This window comes from Aquila chrysaetos, chromosome 4 (genome assembly GCF_900496995.4).
Source record: "Aquila chrysaetos chrysaetos chromosome 4, bAquChr1.4, whole genome shotgun sequence".
NCBI lineage: Eukaryota > Metazoa > Chordata > Aves > Accipitriformes > Accipitridae > Aquila > Aquila chrysaetos.
The window spans coordinates 11,681,464-11,691,963 of record NC_044007.1 but is presented as its reverse complement, the minus strand read 5'-3'; the positions used below and the strand labels follow the sequence as shown (position 1 = coordinate 11,691,963).

The window sequence follows — 10,500 nt, the reverse complement described above, 5'->3', positions numbered from 1 at the left end:
TATAGGCTTACCCTGCAGTAAAACAAAGCGAATATATACTTAATAACCTAGAGCCGTCTCCTTCTATTGGAGTGTATTAAAAGGATGAGGAGAACTGCAACCGCAATTAGTGGAAATAGTGTCAACCCATGCTCTGATATTTACTCATTGCTCTCTAGGTGACTCTCTGAGTGGAGGATTGGACATAATCTCTGAGGTCGAGCAGTAATGTTCGTATGAAAGGATGATGGGGCTGATTTTGGCCAGTGCTGCTGTGGCTTGCTTGTATTCTGGCTCTCTGTTACAGTCACCAAGTGACAGTGAATGCAGTCAGAGCTGCTTAAAAATCACTGGCTGCCATGTGAAAACTAGGGACTGTGCTCAGGACGTGAAGCGGACACTTCAGGGATATGTGTGTCACCTAAAATTTGGTGCTCTCTTTTAGCCAACCTGCTTTGGATTTTTAATCAGAACATGAGAGGAAGACAGCAATCACTCTAATGTAATATTAACTACTTTTATTGGGATAAAATGTTGTGTAGCTACAGAGCTTTTTACTCAAGAATCCCAGCCATTACCAGGAATTCCCTTAAAACATGTGAGCTGCATTAGATAACTGGATGAGTATTTGCATTAAGATAAGCCCAGCATTATTGATGTTTGTGGTATTTCTTATGTGGGGAAGAACTGCAGACACAGAGTTTACCTGTTTATCTCTGGTTATATTTGGTAATCTTGAAAGATCATGGAACTCAATGATAACAGTCACACTATGATAACCATAATGCTACTACAAGGTAAAACGTTTTGCGTTTATCTGGTTGAGATGGAGTAGCTCCAGCCCAAGCTTGTCTGTAACTAGCATTCAGTAGGATATATATTTATTTTCTGTGATAACACTTGCAGTGACCTCCAAACAAGAGTCAAAATATTGTTCTCCTGCACGTAGGAGGCCAAGTCTTCTTCCCTGAGCACTGAGCAGGGTGCATGTGTCTCAGTAACATTCATGCATTTTACACTGGTAATAGCAGAGTTTTGTTTCCCCACCCTGCTCAGAAGAGAGCTGAAGTGCAGCCACCTCTGGGTCGGAGAGGACTGATGTGCCAGGGCACAGCCCAGCCCGGAGGAAGAGATCTGTCTGGTCTAAGGGCATTGCAGAAGAAAACCCCATGCAAAATGGTCCCACAGGGCCATGCAGGGAGATCCGAATGCTGATCAAGGGAGGCTCTGACAGGTCCCTCAGCTGAGGAGTGCCAAGGTCTTGGGAGCTGTGCTAATTTACATGAGCTGAAGATGTGACTACATATCTCCCAGGTATGATATTTAGTTTGCTGAACCATGTATTAACTCTTTAACTACCAGCTTCTATTTAAAGCCATGTAAGTATTATTCTGACATGCTTTATTCTCAAAGCCTTACTCTGATACGAAGTAAATCATTGTAAGTCAGAAGAAGCTCCTTTATGCAACATAGTTGTAAAAACAGTGAAAGAGCAGAATCATAATTTGCTCTGTCAAACTTCCATGCTTGGATTTATCCCATGTGAGTGTGGTGAGGGTCCTGGCTTCAGAGTGCAGCTTGCTGGGGACTGTTAACACACGCACATGCTTGCATACACAGGTAAATATGTGTGTAACCTATATACTCACAGAGACATATGTGTGTACACACATATAAATCTTTCCTTGTCTGTGTGTGTTTCTGTGTGTCTGTGTATACATATAAAGAAAGAGATTGAGTACATATGAGAAAATAATTCAGTTCTCCTAAGATCTGAAATGCCCTCTGGATGTGCTCGCCTCTCTTTGCTAAGTACAGAGGACACCTAGGGAGACTGAAAAAATGCTATTTTTAGTAATAAATTTCCTAGCTTGTGCTACTAATACCATTGTAACTTATTACACTGAAAGGTATTTGGAATTTAATTAATTTGGTTTTTAATCCTGATTGTTTGCTTTGTTCTTTCTTCCACTGTGAGCAACGAAAATGAACTGAATACCTTCACCTTTATTACCAATCAGTGTCCAATCACTTTCACTTTTACATTCTCAGACACGTACACAGTGCTGCTGTGTGCGAATACAGACACTTCTCCTGAAGTCAACAACTCTATTTGTTAGCAGAAGGAAATGAAAAAATAAAAATTCAGGGAACATTTTTGCTTGTAAAACAATATATTTCATACTATCTTTGGTGATCACAATTCAGACTATTCCAGTTCGATTCTGCCTTTAAAACTTGTTGTTTAAGATATCCCTGGACTTAATATGGGGAGACGCTAGTCTGAAGTCCATGCAGAACACTTCATAACTTCTCCATTACAATGGTTCTTATGACTGTGGATCAGTGCTGCAAGTCTGAGTCAAACAAGCGAATTCACACCACCTAAATCTCCTTTCAACTCCAGCCAGTCTAGACTAGTTTTTGCACACTTTGGCAAACCCCAAATGCAGAAGAAGATGGCTTGTCTTTCCACAACAGGCACAGTGACCTTGGGTACACAACAGAGCGCGTTCTAAATGCTCTTCCTACTTCACCAATTGTTAACATTTTCTTCTCTTAATTTAAAGCCTGCATCTGAGACAACTGCTTCTTCAAGGAGGAACATTTTCCCAGTTCTGCCAACAGGTGTTGTTATTTAATGTAGGAAGACTGTATTGATAAAATATTGCCTAAACCAATGGCAGTGTCTACCTGTTGATAAAGCTATTGTGGTAGTACATCTCCTTAAAAGAACAGGAAAAGCATAATTGCGTTTAGTGACTAACAACTGACACATGAAAATAAGGGGGTTCAGTTGCCCCCTTTGCCTGGTCCCTGAAGCAGGGCAGAATCTCTCAGGGCTACCTACAGCCACAGGAGTTCAGTGCAAGAGGCTGAAGAAAGCACTTACCTCTCTGCTCCTTATTCATAGCACTCAGCTTGATATTCAGAACCCAGTACATTTCTGAAAATACCTATTGATGAGCATTTCAGTTCTGTTGCGTTTTAACCAGGTAAATTATGTTGACTTTTATAACTGTTAATGCTCAACTGAGACAGCCCATTTTCTCCCAGATCTGAGTGTTGGAACTGCTTCTTGATCTCACATCAACACATAAGTGATTTCTATGTATGAATGGCACAATGCTGCTCACATTATCTGTGGTGACACTTCCATGCAGCCACTGGCCTGCTATGTTGGACAGGCCTGACACTTCCTCGAACCAAAATTTTATTTCTGTGTACAGTTCTGCCTCTTATTTGCTCCCCATTCCACTTTCCAATTTGCAGATGCTCCTTCTGCAAGGAACTGGAAAGAAGAAAATCTCAACTTCAAGATTGCACTCGATTTATTTCACATCACTGCAGAATCTTTGACACAAAGAGGTGAAATAGTGAATGGTGCTATCAATAAATAATCGTATCTTCCAAGCAACCTTTCCTTGTAGCGGTAGCCTCCATTTGGCCTGCATTAGAACATACCACCAGTGTTTGCCTATGTTATATTTTTGTTTCCCCATCAGAGATACTGAAGTGTACTTTAGTGCTTGAGAGGAAATCCCACTCAGCATTATTTGAAAAATGCTCTGTTTGTTAACTAAACAGTTTATACTAGCTATCACAGAGTCTAAAAGGATATCAGACTTTTGAAAATTTATCTAAGGCAAAAATGGCTGCTTGAGATCAATGTCCAGATTGCGAACTTAATTCGTTTTGCTTTTACATACCAAGGATAATGACTCATATTCTCTACCTCTGTTTCTCTGCATGCACCTCAGTAGGATGGCTCATTTGCAGCCAAAAGAGAATAAAGACCAATGAACAGCAAATTAAATTCTTGCAATTCAGTTTCATCATCCTTTCCTCAAATTTGCAAAACATTTTTGCTAACTCAGTGCTTTAAAATGTACAATATATAATTCAGCCCATTTGTAGGTGGGCTGCTTTATTAAATCACAAAACCCTAACTGCAGTATCCTATAATAACGGTCCTAAGAGTGGCAGGGAAATTACTGTAATTTCCCGCCTTGAAAAAATGGGCAAAACCATCCACAAATTCAAAACATGTTTCTGTGAAAATACCAAAACTCCTTTTTTTCATTCAAGAGCTCTATTTCCCATGCTAACATTAAACACCACTTACTGGCATTACAGTTCTTGTTTTTCAGGAGCTACATAATATTACAGTTTAAAAATATGAACCACAAGTTTTGTATAAATTTATGAAATTCTCTCTAGAATTACATTTCATAATACAACATGATCAATTGCCCTATTTTCATATTTCAAAACAACATTCCAGCCTGCCACAACATTTGCCTGTACAAAATATATAGGACATCAGCAGAGCTGCCAGGCTACTGGGACCGTGCTTCCTCAGTCTGCTTCCTTACATTTTAAATGTTAACATTGCTTTAACCTTCATGCTTCTGCAAAAGTGCATGAGGGATTTGAAACCTCTCACACCCTCCACAACCACATCGTGTCAACACACTGAAGCTTTTGCTTTTCTGGTTACCAAGCTAATGGAAGAGGAAAGAGGGAGAGAAGAGTGGGTGAATGAGCCCTCTGCTCAGATTTGGACAACAGGGAAGAGGAAAATGCCTTGTCCTGGGAAGGGTTAATCCTTCCTAGCCTAGCCTAGCCTGGCTGGGTGCCTCACTGTGACTTCCCTTGCAGGACTGAAAAGTTTGACACCACTGTTTGCTTAGGGTTGTGTCCAAAAGCACAGTCGCACCCTGTCAGGAGCTGCAAGCATCAGCCTTCCCTGGGTGCCGGCTCTCTGTGCAGCCCTTAGGGACCAGCAGGAAGCACAATACCCTGGCGAGGAGGAGGAGCTGGAGCAACAGCAAACACTGAGACGAGGCTTTGGCACTTAATCATTCATTTACAGACTTTTAATTTAGGAGCATTTTTTTAAGGTGTAGGCTTACAAAGGAGCAGTAGCTTCTGTAGATTGTCAAAGGGTGTTTTCAAGCACACTTCCCTCTCTAATAGGCTTATGAATTCGGTTGGTACTTACTTAGCTCTGAAATTTGTTTTGCTGTAACAAAGTGGAAAAAATAAATTTGCCTAAAATGAAGCGCTTCCAGGCCTACCCACATTTTTAAGTAAGACCTTGATACTTTAAAGCCATGACTCCGCTACTGCTGTTGCACTTCATGTGCATGTTTCAGTGTTTGCAGAGTCAAATTCTGTGTCTACAAGAGGCCTGTTTTTCAAAGGCATGCTCTGGAGTCAAAGGTTGAAACCTGAATCACTTCACAGCAGTCTGCAAGTCTGCCTCCCTCTTCAGAAATTGTAAATGTGTCTAAGCAAAAAGCAACAGTTCTCCTATCTGTAAATAATGGGCTTGGGTGAAATAGCTCAAATACCTGAAAAAATCCTTGTTTAAAACAGAGAAGGAAATTCTGGTTCTGGGCACCAGCCTGGAATACTTTGGGGCTGGATTAGTATGCAGGAAGTAAAGAAATGAAAAGGCGAACAGTGGCTTAAAAATGTCATTGCACAAACATGCATGCATATTCTCTCAGGCCCTGCCTGGTGGTTCAGTAATGCAGCAGGCAATGATAATGATCCAATTTCATAGCTCCACTAATCCCAGGGGATGCACAAAATGCTTGACAAACTGATGTTCTGTATAAGCAATAGGCTGGGCCTTTCCTTCTCATCTGTAGAGGAGCAGAAGAGATTACAGTACAAATATAGCAAAATCTGTGGTAAGCTCAGAAGCAAGTGGAAGCATAATATATTCCATTCAATGAGCACATTAAATTTGTATTAATAAAGAAATTCAGACAACTTTACACTTAATTAGCAGACAAGCTAGAATTGTTCCATTTTGTTTTGGGGGAAGCAGAGTGGTGTAATAGGAAACAGAAATCACCTAGAAGACACATAGGCCATCTGTGTGCATAAATCCCTGATTCAGAAGAGACTATGGAGGTCTCTGATCTCATTATATGGGAGAGAGAGAAAAATCCAGCCCTGGCAAACTTAATTTATGAACCTTGTTGTCGAGCTCTAATTTCCCCTACTGTGGTCTTTGCTTTTTGCAGTTTGCTTATGATTTTATGAGTGGATATGATCCTAGTTTATTAAATGATACCATGTTAGAATCATGTAAAAATTTTCCCAAGTAAGGGGTCACCATGTCTGAGTAATGGGTTTTATTTGGGTGGGAAGTTGAGGTCTAGCAAACTAGGCGTTGTTTCTGGTTGAAGCCTCTAAAGACAGACTGGCTTTGAGGGAGCCTCGTTTGGGTGATTGGATTCATTCTGGAAGAAGTCTGTCCTTTTTCATAGACAGGGAACCCTGTGAGACCAGGTATATCACTCACCTACCGAACAATAGGCTCACAAAGTGCTATCCTGCAACAAAAATGACCAAATTCAGTTAGCTTCTTGATTTGTATTAGAAAAATCTTAATATTTAGTGCAATGTAAAGTTACATGTTACCAGGCCGAAAGTAATGTTCACCAGCTAAATACATTGAGATATGTCAGCTGCTTAAAGACAAGAACAAAAGATAATTTAATAGACTGTCATAAGCTTGCAGAAAACTTCTTTCAACCCCTTACCATCTCTGGAACAAAGCAGTCCAAAAGGCCGAGAAAGGACATCTTGTGCTTTGAAGATCTTGACACAAATGACACAGCTGCTTTGCAATGTTATCATTTATTGTTTCCCTGCAGCATATTTCTGCAAGTATCTTCAAGAGGTGTTTATAATGTCAATGAGAGTTTCTCCTGAGAAAAAAAGAACTCTTAAAGTGTTCTTCATGGTCACCTTAACTACAGTCTATTCCAGGACTATGAAGCAGCAGCTAACAAGCATCTCTATTTCACATAGGAAGGGTGCAGGAGTGGGATGCTGGCACAGATCCCCATGCCCAAGGAATGGTATCTGTGCAGAGGAACCCGCAAGACTGTGAGGCTGAGAGTGAGCAAAGTAAGTGCTTGTGCTGGGTGGTGATTCCCCATCTAGCCCTCTCCCAAAAGCAGAGCTGAAATCCCAGGCAGAGCACACATACGACAGCAGCTCCACTCATCAGAGTGGCTTAGCCTCATACCTCTAAGAAATCAGGCTAAAAATATTCATCATGGGAGCACCTGTGACAGTTGCAATGTCATGGATTATTCAAGGTCTATCAGATGGCAGAGGGACAGATGCTGTGGGCATCTGCAGCATTCACAGACTGTTCATCAATGTTATGAATTTATGTATCATCTCCTGCAGGTTCTGCTACCAATTGTATTCCCAGTTAAATGGGTCAGACAAGGAAGTACATTCACTAAAGGAATTGCAGTTTCCTAGACTTCAGAAACTTCAGTTCCAGAGGAAATATCCTATATTGATTTGATGTAGTTCAAGAAGGTGGCAGGGAGAGGACTAGAAGCTTTACTGCAAGACTAGCTTGACTCAGAAGAGGGGCTGTGTGCTGCAGATTCAAGACCTATGGGTGAAAGAGCCCTAGAGAACAGCAAAGAAATATTCTTGGTCTCCATGTAGAAGTTGTTAAAGGTGTATAGAGTGAGACATTCTGATAATGTCTTTATTATTTGAAGAACCATTTTTTTTCATAATGCTTTTATTCCAGCAACAATGCTGCTGTTCCAATAGCTCTGTCAGAGCTACTGAGCTGTGAGTTAACCCTGCTGTTGCCCCAAGAGAAGGTGGAAACTGCTGAGCTAAAGCAAAGCCTGCGGATAGATGTTTTCAAGCTGCAGAAACCATCAGCTCAGGGAAGAGGAAGTGACTGAAAAAGGAGGCTAAGGGAGACATAAAAATGATTCCCTGAGGAACACTGCTGGACAGAGCAATTATCTATGAATCTAGGAAAAGCCATAATTGAAAGGAGAACAGAGGGTTTATTTTAATTCCTCAGTGTCTGGGAGCACTTTGGATGAGAGCTAAAGGAATACTTTTTAAGCAGATCCTTAGAAAGATCAAACCCATGATGTCCCTAGGATGTTGGGGCCATTTGACGGCCAGGGCTGCCTCTCAGCCCCAGCTTTTCATTCCTCATTATGGCACATTGTGGGACAACTGGAACGTTAAATATGTTAACATTCATTATGGAGAGTGATGGTCTATGAATGTGACTGCGTGGGATATCTGGTTTCTAATGCAGGCTGTGATGGGATGTCCCTTTTTATCGTGGTCAGGGAGGAGCTGACAGGCGCATCAGATATTTCAAAAAACCTCAGCCTTTCAGTTAGCAAGAAGCCCAGTGCTTTCATGTACCCAATTCGTTATAAGGGGAATGCCATGTAATATTGCTTAGAGTAGTTATAAGGCATTAGCTGCCATCTGATTTCAAAAAAGTCACTCATTTCTCTGCTGCAGTTCACCAATGATTGGCTACACACAATACGTCCCCAATCAACTGTCAATGAAAAGTCTTCTTTTGATTTCACTGGACTTTAGATTTAGCTTGTGAGAGGCCAGGCCAGTTAATAATGTGCTTCAAAAGGAAACGTGATTATTAGTGACTATTTTCCTCCATTGAAATCAGCAGAGAAGTTTACTTAATTCTTTGTCCCTTAATCAAAGCAGTAAAGCATTTCAGCAATTTGTAAACCTAGCAATATAGACTTACAAAACAAGGAAAATTCACGATAGTGCCATTTTTCTGTGCAACTCCTTTATCTCAGTGAAAAATATTTAAGCAAACCTGTCACAAAACACACTGCTGTACAATGATGTATAAATTGACCGATGTTCCTGTTAGGAATTCTTCCCATAAGTTTTGCAGCGGAGGGGAAGGGCAGAGCAGACTCATGTTGAAAAGCATTGGCACTGGTAGTTAAAAAATCACTACTCCTTTTTAAAACCCCATCTTGTGTCTTTACTAGGCTGTACGATGAGACACTTACAAGCTGTGTTATATTAAAATGTTTAATTAGAAATACGAGTTATGCCTTGCATGGTAACAGGAAACCACCATAAAATATCAAATAATGTATACTCTGATAGTCTCAGACTATCAGAGCACTCATGCATAAGTTCAAATCCCTTTTCAGTGGGACACTGATTAAATTCTTTGATGAATCTAGGCCCAGGCATTCGGCAGCTTCCTCCCTTTCTCAGCATGGGTTTAGTTATGCGAAGCCAGAAATGGCCTTTGTATGTTTAGACTTTGGGAGCACATTCAGCTGGAATCTAGTCTTGCACCTAGGGTTAGACCTCCACAGTAATTCAACTCTGCTTGTTCCAGCTCTGAACAAAGACATGCAGGGCTACGGCGTTATGTTACTCACTACAAGTTGAGGAATCAGCTTTCCATGTGGCATTATCCTCCCACCCCCTTTCCCACAGGCACTGCGCAATGTAAGTTAAGCTTTCGCCTTTGCCATTATCTTGCTCTGGTGGCTCAGTTCCAACACGCGGCTGTGTACCCCCTCGTTATTTATATCCTGCTAGCATCTTATTTAGTACCTCAGCTTCCATCACAAATGTATTGGGATAACTGCTTTTTCCTGGATAAGAGACTCATTAAAATTGCAGCTTCTCTGCAGGGATCAGCACCTCCTCCCCATGAATATGATAAGGTGCTCCAAGTACCACCTCACCTGCAAAGGGTATTTTTCCCTGCAGAGTCACTTCCCATGGGCTACAAGCTGCTATTGAACTTCTGCAGTAATATTTTAATAACTTAATTTAAGATTTAATGGCTTTCTTTCCTGTGCTTTGTAGTATAATTAATTCATGTGATGGGAACTCATTAGACTTGGGGATCTGAGATGCATCTGGACACGCAAGGGCTGTAAACACATAAGTGTGTGTTAGGGCCCATTTAAGGTGGGCAAATGCAGAGCTGTGCATGGAAAGAATAAACTATTTTATCCTTAGGGATAATCAGAAAATACTTTGTTAATGGTTGGGTATGTCTTTTAATCATATCTGTAGTTTGTAATAATAATGGTAAAACCAATAAAAGTCTGGTCCACTGACATGTAAGGTGGCTAAGTCCTGGGCTTCCTGGACCTAGAAGATCTGGCCCAACACCTCCAAACATCATCTTGCATGCGTGTGTGCGTGCCCAGGAGCTGTGGGCACTTGTGCCTCTTGAAAACGTAACTCAGGCAGATACCACAGACACCCTCTGAGCTTGACATTGAACAGTCCACCATGGGACTTGGTCTCCTTGGCTTCTTTAGAGCTGTGGTGCTGTGCATATCACATGGAAGAGATAAGGCCTGTCACTGTCATTGAAAATCCTGAATTGCTGGAAGAGCTGAAGCCTTGGTGTCTCACTCCTCCAGAGAACACTAGAACTGCAAGACTGCCAGCTACCTGAAGGTGGATGTTTCTTGTTCCCTGCTGGTAGTGCTCTTCTGGTTTGATATGATGGGTCAAATATTCACTGATCCAGAGAATACAAATGACTCTGGCCCTAAGCGCTAGTTAGAGCATTTGCTCAAGTCCTGTGCTCAAGACTGTGCTCTGGATTAGGCAGAGCAGATGTTTGAAACCACTTTCCAGGCAAACACTTGAGATGCCCACTTATCTGCAAGTCTGCACGTGGCTATCTCA

At 41.4% G+C, this 10,500-nt stretch overlaps 1 long non-coding RNA gene across 1 annotated transcript; it reads left to right on the top strand.

Annotated features, from left to right (window-relative positions):
* The first annotated feature begins 636 nt into the window (after positions 1 to 636).
* On the top strand, positions 637 to 7,356 carry LOC115340789. Its single transcript, XR_003923175.2, has 3 exons — positions 637 to 1,293; positions 3,253 to 3,356; positions 6,814 to 7,356. It is a non-coding gene; the product is annotated as an uncharacterized LOC115340789 (long non-coding RNA).
* Positions 7,357 to 10,500: the final 3,144 nt, after the last annotated feature.